Source organism: Mustela erminea, chromosome 10 (genome assembly GCF_009829155.1).
Source record: "Mustela erminea isolate mMusErm1 chromosome 10, mMusErm1.Pri, whole genome shotgun sequence".
In the NCBI taxonomy this organism is placed as follows: domain Eukaryota; kingdom Metazoa; phylum Chordata; class Mammalia; order Carnivora; family Mustelidae; genus Mustela; species Mustela erminea.
The window spans coordinates 28,888,378-28,902,177 of record NC_045623.1 but is presented as its reverse complement, the minus strand read 5'-3'; the positions used below and the strand labels follow the sequence as shown (position 1 = coordinate 28,902,177).

At 38.4% G+C, this 13,800-nt stretch overlaps 1 pseudogene; it reads left to right on the top strand.

Annotated features, from left to right (window-relative positions):
* The first annotated feature begins 7,443 nt into the window (after positions 1 to 7,443).
* LOC116568309 lies at positions 7,444 to 7,571 on the top strand (annotated as a pseudogene).
* The last annotated feature ends 6,229 nt before the right edge of the window (positions 7,572 to 13,800 follow it).

The following is a 13,800-nucleotide window of genomic DNA, read 5'->3' as shown; positions in this document are numbered from 1 at the left end:
GAAACCCCTCAGTCCAAGGCAAACCAGGGTGATTGGTCACTCCTTTGTCCCAAGGGGGCCCCCAACTCTATGATGTCATGAGGGGGCCAGAGCTCCCTGTGGGACCAGACTGAAGCTGATCTCCAAGCAAGACCCATCCTTATGAAAGAGGTCACAGATCTCTCTCACCCTCTCAGCCATGGGAAGTCACAGTGAGAAGATGGCTGTCTCTGAGCCAGGAAGGGACTTGCCACCACATATCATATTTGCTGTCCTTGATCTTAGATTTCCTGGCCTCCAGAAATGGGAGAAATAGATGTCCATTGCTCAGAAGACACCCAGTTTATTGTATTTTTGTTATAGCAGCCCAAACAAACTAAGACACATGTCAAACCAGTAACATTTTTATTTGAATTCTCTGCTGAGGCTCAGGTATGAAGTGAAAAAATGGATGGACGTGTCTGTATATTTTCAGACCTGGCTCAGGTTTATAATAATCTAATTAAACCACTTTTGTGTTGAGTATTTTTGACTTGCAGAATGTAATCTAAAATCTCTGCAGGCATGAGAGGGTGTGGCGCGTGTGTTAGGGTGTGTGTGGTTGCTGGGAGGCTCCTTTTGTCCTCCTTGTTCTGAAGATGAGCAGGGTGATTCTTAGCTTGGGAGAAGTAAAGTGCCTGCAGCATTATGGAGGCAGCTGTGACAGGCTAACACCATGGCTGGGAATTATGCTTGCATTCAAACTCAGATCCTGGCTCTGCTGCATGAGCCAGAGCTGCGTGATTTTGGGCAAGGTGCTTAACTTCTTGGAACCTATTGGCTCATCTGTAAAATGGGACTAAATGTAGTGTTCAGGTTTGTGGTAAGGATTAAATATACCAACACACAGTGTCTTGTTGATAGTAAGTACTCCATAAATAATTGCTGTGGTGATTTTTCTCATGGTAGGATAGTTGGCTGAATTAGTTGTAAGCCCAGTTTTGGGGTATTTTATGTAGGTAACCTGCCCAAGAATACCACTACTTTCCCCACCTTATGATTACATAGGGCCTTTGTTTCTCAGCAGGCTTTACACGAGGTTTCTTATCTGAAGTTTATAGCCACTATCTAAAGTCATCAGAAAGGCATTTTCATCCCCTTGGTCAAGGCTATCCAGGTGACTTTCAGAAGTTCATATCTCCCACTCACTGGTGTTGCTTCCTAACGTAAAATGGGCTTGTCTAAAGGAAGAAGTATTTCTTTTTCTTCTCAGGACAATGAGAACAGCAATTTCTCAGGTTTTTCAGAACCTTCTGAACCCAAATTAATCCACACTATTTCTCTTAAAGGAACAAAGGCAAGAAATACATGCTCTCTTGTTCATAAGGATTGCGAGTGCTCTTTTTTTTTTTAATTAAATGAGGATGGATACCTTCAGTCATCCACCCTCTTTTTAATTTCCTATGTTCAATTTGATTAAGATGTGTTTCTTCAAGATATGTGCTATCTGGTTCTTGTTGTATAAAAAGTTTAATATCTTTCCCCCTTTTATTGGAGTAGTAAGGCATTTGACATTAAAAATAATAGCTTTGAATTTTCCTGTTGCTGTCTGCATTCAGTAGGGGGAATATTAAGAATAGATGGGAAAATTCATTTAATTCTTTCTCTGAAGAGTCCTTTCAAAGCATTATGCTTAACATGATCTACTCTATAGTCCACAGATGCATAGAATAAATAAAATAGAATGAAAACATAAGTTCCTTAGCGTCTAATGCAGGAAATGAATGTCTGTTAAAGAAATATGGCTAGCAATCTTTTAAAAAGTCACTGAAAACTTATTTCTTCCCTTTGTTTAGCTGAAGTGAGCATGTGAATTGATTTTCAAGGAGGGGAATTGCAAGGGAGCTTAAAAAGAACAACATTCTAACCTCCCAAACAACATTTAAACCTGGGAGCTCCCAACAACATTCTAACCTCCCAAACAACATTTAAACCTCCCAAATTAGTACACTCTCTGAGTTGTGCTTTATGCCCCATCCCAAGTCTTTGTTCTTGGACAAAGACTTGGTTTTGGACAGAACTTCTAATATCTAGGCATTAGGGAAGGAAGAAGCAGCAGCAGACAGGGTCCTGCGCTAAGGTACGCCAGGGTGCTACTAAGACTTCCAGCCGTGCTGGACCCAGATGCCCTGGAGTAGACACTCTCAGGCCGAGGCCAGTGGGCGGTGGGCTTTCAAACAAGAAGCGTGGTCCACTGTGTCTGCCTGTTTTCTTCTGTATCAGCTCCATAATAGCTCAGTGATTCTAAAGGACTTAGGGCTCCAAATATACAACCTCTGGGTTGAAATCTTGATTTCTCTTATGATAGCCGGCTTCCAAGATCACCTCCGATGATCCCCACCTTATACTGACACCCTCATGTAACCACCTCTCATATTTACTAGTTGGTCTGTGTAACTAATAAAATATACAGAGATGATGGTGTGTCACTTCTGAGGTTCAGTTATAGAATACCAAAACCTCCATCTTGGTGGCTCTTGCACTTTTAGAACACGTGTTCTGGGGGAAGCCAGCCGCTGTGCTGTGAGCTACCCTATAGACTCACGCGGGAGAGACTGAGGTCCTCTGCTAAAAGCCACGTGAGTGAGCTTGGAAGTGGGTCCTCTAGCCTCAGTCTTAATGGCAAAATGGGAATAATAATAGTCCCAGTACCTGCCAAGGTACTAAGTGACATAGCATATATAAATGACCCAGAGTTAAATGTTCGATAAGTAGTGGGTGCTATTACTAGCACTTCTGAGTTGGCTAGTTGACTCTTCTCTCAGATCCAGAAATGGTGTATATAACTGTTTAGTGCCGGGACTTTTGCTAGCGCCACTATTTGGACCTCCCTTTAGCAAATACTCATCTTCTTTTGGCCAGCCCTGTCCTGTCTCATCACTGCTTCCAGGGGAGGGGTAGGATTCAGCCAACTTATCAAATAGTGTGTGTTGAGTCACTGCCTCGGTGTGTCCCAGACACTGGGTCAGATCAGCCTGGAAAATCAGCACTGAGAGCAAGAAGGATGTTTTGGAGGGAGACTTTTGAAATTATTTTTTATTTTTTGACAAATTTTTCCATTTTGAGAGAAGATGGTAAGTTGGACAATGGAAGGGATATGAGTGTTGAATGGAGTCAAGGGAGTAATTATAAATTTTTTTTTTAGTGAAAGTGTAAGAAAGCTCTTTGACCCTTTTATATTTTATTTTAATTTGTTTTAGTGTGAGTTATCAGTACATAATTTGTAACACAGTGGTTATATAGTATTGATTTTCTTCTCCTAGAGAAGGAAAACACAGCTCCTCTCAAGTATTGATCAGAGAGGCGCTCCTGCTCTTTTGGGAAAGTCTTCTTGGTTCTAACGTGTAGCTCCAGGAATTGTCTGAGAGGAAAGGGACACCTACCTAGTTGGCCAGTATGGGAGAATCGACCTTGGCAATCAGTGGGAGAAACAGATGTCACATGTGGATGTCAACAGACTGTTCTCACAGCCTGGTTCTTTTAGCATTCACAGCTGCATATGCTATGGATGGGTCAATACCCTTTGATAAATGTGTTATTTTCCTCCATAGTTAAAGATTTTGGTCAAAAATGATCTTTGCTGTGAGGGGTATGGAAGATAAACAAGATAACTTCTTTCATAGTGGGGTAAACTGATCTACTGAACAATTTTGTTATTTATCTCAGGATAGATAAAACCAAAAGCCAAGTACTTCCATAGTAATCTACAAATTGATACTGTTTCATTGTTATCAGTGCTGTTATTTTTTAAATCAATGCAGCAAGCATACAACAAATTCCATGGGTTCTGTAGGTAGTAGATTTGTTTTTGTGAAAGTGCACCATTTCAAATTTATTTACTTCAATTAAATATATTCAGATGAATCACTTAGATGTCTATGAATTTTTTGATTTCCTTTAGTCACCAAATCTTTAGATACCAAAGGTGCTCTGGAATAGTCTACAGGTAAAAGAGAGCAGATTTATCAAGGCTAGACCTAGAGGGAAGAGATATAAAATAGTAACCCAAGGGGGCAGGGTGGTTCTCTAACCTTTGTGTGGAGCTGTTGATAGACCCAGGGCTTGATTGCTTGTTCTTGGCACCATCTCAGCTATGTTTCAGTACAGCCTGAAGGCTCTGTTTCCTGTCTCTTTTTCTGAGTCACTGCCCAGTAATTAGCAAGGAGATGTTTGCCCTCGGGCCTAGGGCAAACAGGGATGAGTAGTATGAAACTTTCACTTGTGTTAAGCAGAGAACTGTAAATTGAATTGTTCTTAAATCATGCTGTGCTATAGCATATTGATTTGCTAACTATAAGTTGAATGCTATTTGAGAAACAGTTCTTGTTCTATTTCTATCAGTAAATTTCCAGGTTATTCTAATTCATTCCTTCTTTTAAAGCAGTGGGCCACACTTTTCCAACCATATTTGCCCATAATGCTTGACTGAATCTCACATAACATCTCTGTTTGTATAGGTGTGCATGTACCTTAGGGTATTTCTGAAAAGTTCTCTGTCATTGTGATGATGCATTTAAACTTCTTGTTGGAAACTTTCACGTGAAATGATCTGGCAAACAGGCTTATAGTTTTGAATAAATTGCCAAGACTGCTACCTCAGGTGGTTCCTAGACAGGGCAGTTATCGGGCAAATGTGCTTTATAGAGTAACTAGTAACTTCTAGAAATAACTGATGAGATAACTGGAATGAACAAAATCAGAAGTGGAAGAGAAGGCATTGCAACTGACACCACAGAAATATGAAGGATCGTAAGAGACTACTATGAACAGTTATACACCAGCAAACTGGACAACCTGTATGTTTTTAGATTCCTAGAAACATACAACCTACCAAGACTGAATTATGAATTAATCTGAAATCTGAACAGACCAATGACTAGTAAGGAGCTTATACGAGTAATCAAAACTGTCCCCAGGACCAAATGGCCTCACTGGTAAAATCTTATAAAATTTTAAAGAAGAATTAATTGCAATACTTCTCAAACTTCCAAAAAATAGAAGAAGAGGGAGTCCCAAAAGGGCAATATTACTTTGGTATTGAAACCAGACAAAGGCACTATAAGAGAAAAAAATACAGGCTAATACCCCGATGAACACAGATTCAAAAATCTTCAACAAAATATTAGCAAACTGAACTCAACAATACAAAAGAAGAGTCACGCATCATGATAAGTGGTATTTATCCCACTTTGCAGGGATGCAAAGATGGTCCAATATCCTCAAATCAATCATTCTGGTATACTACATTAACAAAAGGAAGAATAAAAATCACATGATCATCTTGATAGATGTAGAGAAGCACTGGACAAAAATCAACATCCTTTCGTGATAAAAACTCATCATGATAACTCTCAACAAAGTGGGTATAGAGAGAACATACCTCAACATAATAAAGGCCATATATGACAAGGCCACAGCTAATATCACACTCAGTGGTGAAAATCTGAAAGCCTTTTCTCTAAAATCAGGAATAAGACAGGGTTGTCAACTCTTGCCACTTTTTTAAACATAGAACTGAAAATCCTAACCAGAGCTATTCGACATAGAGCTATTAGAAATAGAGCATCCAAATTGGAAAGGAAGAAATAAGGTTGACTCTATTTGTAGATGGCACAATAGTAAATATAGAAAACCTGAAGGACTCCATCAAAAAAACCTGTAAGAGCCAGTAAAGAAATGCAGTAAAGTTGCAGGATATGAAATCAGTACACAAAATCAGTTGTATTTCCACACACTAACAACTTTCAAAAAGAGAAAGTAAGTAAGTAATCCCAGTTACAATTGCATCAAAAAGAATAAAATTACCTAGGAATAAATTTAACCAAGGAAGTAAAAGACCTGGATACTGAAAACTAAAAGAGATTGACGAATGAAATTGAAGAAGACATGAATAAATGGAAAAATAATGTGTGTTCACGGATTGGAATAATTAATATTGTTAAAATGTCCATACTAATTAAAGTGATCTACAGATTTAATGCAACCCCTATTAAAATTCCAATGGCATGTTTCACAGAGATAGAGCAAGCAATTCTATCTTTATGGAACTACAAAAGACCTCAAATAGCCAAAGCAATCTTGAGAATGAACAAAGCTAGAGGCATCACATGTCCTGATTTCAAAGTATATTACAAAATTATAGTAATCAAAACAGTATGGTACTGGCACAGAAACATAGACACATAGATCAGTGAAATTAATAGAGAGCCTAGAAATAAACTCATGTATCTGTGGTCAATTAATTTATTACAAGGAACTACGACTATGCAGTGGGAAAAAGATAGTCTCTTCAATAAATGGTGTTGGGAAAATTGGACAACCATATGCAAAATGATGAAAATGGACCACTATCTTATACTGTACACAAAAATCAACTCAAAGTGGCTTAAATATGTAATATAAGACCTGAAACAATAGATCTCCTACAAGAAAACACAGTAGTTAAGCTCCTTATCATCATCTCCTTTAAAAAAAATTAATAGAATCTCTCCAATTACTGTGGATATGAAACTTTTATTGGTTACATATGCTGCAAAACCCTTTATTTGTTACTTGTCTATTTACTTTTGTAACGGTGTATTTGATAAAGAGAGTTATTACTTTTAATGTGATCAAATTAACTTTTTTTTTTTTAATGGTTAATGCCTTTTCTATCCTACTTAAGGATACTATTTCTATCTGAAGGTCATGGAGATATTCTTAGTTTTTCCTTCTAGGAGGTTTATTATTTTTTTGCTTTTTTATATTTATATTAATAATAAATCTAGAATTATTTTTTAGTGTGTGGTATATAGTAGGGGCTAAATATTTCTAAAATGAATATTTAGTTGACCTAGTATCATTTACTAAAAAGAATACCCTTATCCTACTGTGCCTGTGGTACCAAACATGGTTGTAAATTAGGTGACCTTATATGTATGGTTAGATTTCTGGACTCTGTTCTGTTCTGTTAGCCTGTTTTTCTCTTTTTGTACCAATACCACACTGTCTTAGTGTAGTCTTATGAATAAGTCCTGGTATCTGGGAGAGCAGGTACTCCTAACTTTTTTTTTCTTTTTCTATGATATCTTTGCTAGTCTTGGTCCATTGCATTTCATGTAAAAGTTGAAATTCTCTTGTCAGTTTCCATAAAATATATCTTTCAGTAATTGTATGAGTTTGCATTAAATCCATACATAAATTTAAGGAGAGTTATCACAATGTTGGGCTCATTAATTCATTAATATCATAAATGGTTCCATTTGTTAAGTTTTCTTGAAACTTTGTAAGTAACGTTTTATAGCTTTCTGTGTAGTAGTCTTAGATCTTTTATTTGATTTACTCACATTTATTATATTTTTATAGTATTATGTTATATTTTTAGCATACCATTTTCAAACTGTGACTAACATATAAATCACATTGATTTTAAAATATTAAACTTTAAGCTTTGTGCAGTGGCAGTATCGTAGTCAATGTGGTTTATCTGAGGTGCAATTATTGCTAATTGAAAACTTTGCCTAAATTTTAAATTTTATCTAGAAAATTTGATATGTTCGTTTATTAATTCTAATAATTTACTTATAAATTCTTTTTTAAACACAAAGAATAATATCATCTGCAAAATAATGAAAATTTTATTTATTTTTTCCAACCCTAGTATATTTTTATTTCGTTTTCTTGCCTTAATGTTCTATCTAGGCCTCCAATCAGTATTGAATAGAAGTAATGTTAGAGGTTTTCTTATCTCATTCCTAATATCAAGGAGGAAGATTTTTCAACATTTAAGTATCACATGTACTTGTTCACTGTGAGCTTTTTTTTTTTTTTTTAAGATTTTATTTATTTATTTGTCAGAGAAGGAGAGAGAGACAGAGCACAAGCAGGGATAGCGGCAGGCAGAGGGAGAAATGGGCACCCTGCTAAGCAAGGATTCAGATTTGGGACTTGATCCTAGGACCCTAGGACCATGACCCAAGCTGATAGCAGATGCTTAACTGACTGAGCCACCCAGATGTTCCTTCACTGTGAGCTTTGATAAGATTAAGGAAGTTCCCATCTTTGTCTAATGACTTTAAAAAAAAAAAAAAAAAAGACTTTATATATTTAAGGAAGAGAGAGGCAGTACAAATTGGGGGGATGGGCAGAGGGAAAAGCCAAATCCTTGCTGAGGAGAGAACCTGGTCTTGGCCTTGATCCCAGAACCTTGAGATCATGACCTGAGCAGAAGGCAGACACTTAACCGACTGAGCCACCTGGGTTCCTCTAAGACCTTTTTAAGAATAACTGTGAATGCATGTTGAATTTTATCAAATATTTTTCAGCATCTATCAAGTAATCTTATGGTTTTCTCCTTTATTTCATTAATCTGGTTAATTACATTATTTTACATATCTATTGTAACATACTTAAAAAATTTAGTCTGACTACTTTGTTTTTCAGTTAGAATATTTAGTCTTTTAACATATGATATAATTTTCTAATATACTAAATTTTTTTTTCTTTTTCAGAGAGGGACAGAGAGAGAGAGAATATATGTGTGAGCAGGAGGAGGGGCAGATGAAGAGGGAGAGAATCTTTTTTTTTTTTTTTTTAGGTTTTATTTATTTATTTGATAGAGATCACAAGTAGGCAGAGAGGCAGGCAGAGAGAGAGGAGGAAGCAGGCTCCCTGCTGAGCAGAGACCCTGGGATCATGACCTGAGCTGAAGGCAGAGGCTTTAACCCACTGAGCCACCCAGGCCCCCGGAGAGGGAGAGAATCTTAAGTGGGCTCCATGCCTGCCACAGGGCTCCGTCTCACCAACCTAAGATCATGACCACAGCCAAAATCAAGAGTCAGATGCTTAACCAACTGAGTCACCCACCCAGGTGTCCCTCAAATATAAATTTAAATTGTAATTAACATTTTTTGGTCTTCCTGTTCTATGTAATTTTTTCCTCATTTCTTACCTTTCTTTGTTTTTGTTGTTGTTGTTTTCCTTTCTTCTTTTGGATTTATTATTTTTATTATTCCTTTTCTCCCCTACTCACTCAGTAGTAATATTAATACACTCTCTTCTTATTCTTTTATTGGTTATTCTAGAGATTGCAAGGGTGCCTTGTGCAAAATATATCTACCATCAGATATTTTCTGTCCTTCTGTGTCATTCTCCTGTTGTGCTTAAATCTTAAAAAATTTTCACTGAAATGATAGAAAAGAATGCTGACATTGATAGCATAGTAAAAATCTAAAATGCACATGTAGCTCCTGAGAGGTAGTTCTGCCTTCTCAGTACATGCTGAAATGTTCTCAGCCTATACCTCCTAAACGCCAGACTGCAGGGGAGAAAATACAGAGGCCATCCCCACCATCACCATCACCACCACTGTGGGGGAACTCTGTCTCATTTATGATACCTGGTCTTCCTTGTCTCTACTGTTCTAGCCCAACCTTCTCTGTGAGGGTAATATTTGTGATAAAGGCAAACAATTATTATTATTATTCTCACAAAGATTTCCCTCTTCTGCCTTATTTTCACAATATATTCATTGGGATAACTCTGTATCTTTGCCATTCACTTTTGAAAATGGTAATTTTCATTATCTTAAATGTTTCCAAAAGGTATTAAATGCCCTTAGGTGTTGAATTGAACATTTAGGAAAGGAGTCAAAACAGACTCTTTGGGTAGTTCAGTCACTGACATATTTTATTTGGCCTACGGAGTATTTTTAAACATTATTTGAACTTTCAGGTCTTTAAGGGAACCATACAGTCTCCATTTTCCCTTTGGTCTTAAGCCCACCTCCCACTCTAGTGTTACTCTCTTCTGGCCCCCTACATTTGGCCAGGTGTCTTACAAGAATCTGGCCCTGCTTTTGCAGTGAGAGACTGGTCTCTTCAGCAGGACTAGAACCAACCTGAAACATTCTGAAAGAGAGAGTTTGATTCTCTTACAAAGAACTTGGAGATCTATTACTGAAATACTGCATCTCTCTGTGTCTCTCCAGTCGAGTGATATTTATCTTTGCTCACGAAGATCTACGATGAATCCACTGGACTGGGGACAGTAATAGAACTGCTAGCGTCACTTCCTTGGAGAGGTCTTCTCTGTTCATGTCCTGCAGAGTAGTTTTTCTTCTTAATTCTGTTTCTCCCAATTTCTTTTCCTTAAGCTATTTATGACAGTATTTATTTTACTTCTTTATTTGCTTACTTGCTTGTCTGTTGTTCCTTCTGAGCCTGACACTCCTTGAAGGGGGTGCATTGTTGTATTCTTGGCATATCGTGCAGTGCTTTGCAGGAGAGACTCAGTCATGTCTGGCTTGAGGAATGAATGAAAGAGGCACTGCGGTTGCACGAGCACTGTGTAGATTTCCTGCCTGTGACCGTGCTCATCCCCCATGGAACCTGCGGTCAGTGGAGGTGGGGAGCACGTGTGGGTGTCAGTGCTAATGTTCAGCCCTGTGGCAATTTCCCCACTAGGGACTGTGAGGAAAGCAGTGAGAAATCTCTTAAAAAGGAATCTTGATACCGTTCCTGGGGAACATACATGTGTACCTTGCATATGGTCTAAACAAAAAGAAAATCAATTAGGTCACACACCTGGAAGTGGAGGGGTCGGGGACGGATTTCAGTGTTATTAACTGATGATCTGATAAAAATTGAGATTCTCTCTGAATCTCTGCTCTGTTGTCCTGTGCTGGCTTCACCCTGGGGGAGGAGTTCTTTGTGGATACAGCACATAGTACCAGGGCTACATGCTTGTCTTTCCCGTCTGATTCCGTGTGTGTGTGTGTGTGTGTGTGTGTGTCTGTCTGTCTGTCTGAGAGAGAGAGAGAGAGCGCACACACCTCTTCTGCAGCCACTCAACCAAAGTCTTTTTCTTTCCCTGTGTTTAGTTGAGTTGGACCAAATTGAGTCAAATGCCCATGTCTGAACCAGTAATTCCCTCTGGCCTTTATTCAAACATCGTCTTCTCCATCAGACCTTCCCTGACCCGTCTGTCTAAAAGCACAAACCAACTTTGCAGCTTCATCTCTGTCTAAATCACTTATCATCTAACTAGCTATGCTTTTTACTTAGCTTTCTCTTTGCTTATTGTTCCTAATCTCCATAAGGGCAGAGATTTTGTGTATTCTAATTCCTGTGGTATCTTCTTTGTCTAGAATGGCCTATGACTTAGAAGTCATCTAATAAGTATTTTTAAAAAGATTTTATTTATTTATTTGACAGACAGAGATCACAAGTAGGCAGAGAGGCAGGCAGAGAGAGAAAGGGAAGGAGGCTCCCTGCTGAGCAGAGAGCCCAATGCGGGGCTCGATCCCAGGACCCTGGGATCATGACCTGAGCCGAAGGCAGAGGCTTTAATCCACTGAGCCACCCAGGCGCCCCTAATAAATATTTTTTGATTGAATTAGTGAATGAATGTGGCCAGGGAGATTTCACAGGACTATTAGCTCTGGCTTTTTTCTCTTTTTAACAGAAATATGATTCCTATCCCATACAATTCACCTGTTTGAAGTGTTCAATTCAATGGCTTTTAGTATATTCACAGAGTTGTGCACCCATCACCACAATCATGTTTAGAACATTTTCATTACCTCTCCAGAGAAACTCCTATTCCTCTAGCCGTTATTCCTCACCTCCTTCATTCCTTTCAGCTCTAGGTAGCCACGGATCTACTTCTGTCTCTATAAATTTGCCTATTCTGGATGTTTCATGTGTGTGGAATGTGTGTGTGGAATGTGTGTGTCTTCTGTGACTAGCGTCTTTCCCTTTGCACGTTCTCAGGTTTCATCCATGTTGTCGCCCATATCAGTAGTTTATTTCTTTTTGTTGCTGAATCACATTCCAGAGCACGGATATATTGCATTTTATTTATTCATCTATCAGGTAGTGGGCTCGCCTTCGTTCTTAAACCAGTCACTGTGAAGAAGGCTTGGTTTGCCGTGATTGATTTATGGGATTTACAATCCCAGCCCCTCTTCCTTGTCTCAGTGCCTCCAAACGAAGCGCTGCCTCACATAAGGGGAGGGACATAACGGATGCTCGCGGTCAGCCATCAGCCGATTGGTATCATGTCATACAAAGTTTCTTCGTTTTTTCCTTCTGTCTTTGCATTGTCATATTTTCCTCCTTCCAGTCATTATTATTGTCATATATTGGGGGGTCAATGGCTTGTGGCATCAAAACCATAATAAGACAGAAGGTAAGCCAGCAACAGAGTGAATCATATTAGCTCTGTCTTCAGTTTAATTTCTTCATAAAAAAATCTCTCATTTTTCAATGGACACTGAGGTGTTACTCTGGAGGACTGCAATAAAAAATATCACCATTTCACCTAGGATGTAAAATATTTTCCCAAGGCAGTCTCTTCTTAATTTCCTGTGTTCTGTCTGTTGGAAGGCTCGCTGGTGCAAAGCCAATATGAGCTATGCTATATTTCAAACAAATGCCTTTTTGTTCTGGAGGACTGGGTATTCTTTTTTCTTTTCCAAGTAATTAACCCAGTCAGGGAAAAATACCAAAAGTCATTTTGTCCGTTTTTGTTTCCCTTTTTCCTCTCTGGTCAAGGTTGGAACATTCTTCTCATCAAAAATATTTCCAAAGACAACTTTGGGTAGCCAGTGAGGACACTGTCCACACTTTTTAATTCAGTGGCAGAGGCTTTGGGAAAACAGCATGCTTCTTGTAGTCCAAGCAAAAAGGTGTAAATGGCTTTATTGAAAATCAATATGCTCTTGTGAAGTGCTGCTCATTTCTGAGTTCTTCACCATTTGTCGTTTTGCACCGATGAGAGTTGGAAGGAGGTTTACAGCTGTGGGTCTCCGAGTCTGAGGCTTTATTTATTTATTTTTTTTCCTGTCTTTTCTACTATGAGCATAAGGTTAAAGGGGCATTTGGTGTTTTATTTGTTTACTCTTTGGAAGAAGAGATATGTGGCTTTTTCCTACCCTCTCTTTGATAACTGGAGTTAAATTCCCTCCCACTAAGGGATATAGCTGTCACTCACAATGTGGTCTCCTAAGTGAGGTCAGATTTGCGCAGACTTTGGAAGAGTGTTTGGGGTTTCTTAAAAGTTCCCTCAGGATGCTGTAGAAACTCTCCTGAATCCCAGGGAGTGAAAAGTTGAGACATGGGGGTGTTGAGTTCAGTCAGTGTAGGAAGGCAAATGTCTTCATACTCTTTAATGGATGCTTAGGTGCCTAAATTAGGCCTAGTTCTGATCATTAGTGTAAGAACACAAATTAGTTTTAATTGGTCACAGTTTTGGTGAAAGATTATCTGTGAGATTGGATTTACCAAAATTTATGGGCTAGTTGCTATTAATATGGCAGCATCCGAGGAAGATCAGGGTCATTTGTAATGACTTCATTTGATTTGTACAGATTTCGATGAATTACAACATTTTTCCTGTGCTGAGAAACTAGATACTTCCTCATAAATTTCCATGGACCCTTTAAAAAGTTTAACCTTCATTTTAAGCCTAGAGATAACATAAATCTGAACAGTGAGGTATGGGTGATGGTTAGCTGTGTCACAGCAAGGTCTTAATGAAATAGAGCCTAGAGGGGGGCCATAGGAGAGAGAGGACTGGAAAGTATGCCCTTGGACAATTTCTTAATGAATCAATGTCTAAGGGTCACTTTATTTATTTATTTATTTATTTGGCGCCTTGCAAATACATGGTATTCAGTGCATTTAGTTGGCCTGAACTGAATGGGATTTACAGAGAGAATGACAGGTGACCCAAAATAATTTTAACTCTTGATTGAGAACAATATGTTTTACTTTTTAATGTTTTGAGCCAGGAAGGGGGTGA